Raw genomic sequence first — 245 nt, forward strand, 5'->3', positions numbered from 1 at the left:
TCCCACAAAAACAGCAGTCTAAAATAGCTAAATATTACGAAAAAATGAAAAGGTTAAGTGCACCGTGTGGGTGATTACAAGGCGCTCGTTGGCGGCACCGTAATGCTGTTATCTACACCGTGATTCAATTTCTCGTCCAGCCACCTGATGTTGTGTCTCCTTATTTTGCCGTCAGTCAAACACATTCGCTGTGTTTTCGCTTTGGTATATTGGAGAATAATGAGAGACAGAGCTGGAGAGATATC

The sequence above is a fragment of the Penaeus monodon genome, chromosome 33, assembly GCF_015228065.2.
Source record: "Penaeus monodon isolate SGIC_2016 chromosome 33, NSTDA_Pmon_1, whole genome shotgun sequence".
Taxonomy (NCBI): Eukaryota; Metazoa; Arthropoda; class Malacostraca; order Decapoda; family Penaeidae; genus Penaeus; species Penaeus monodon.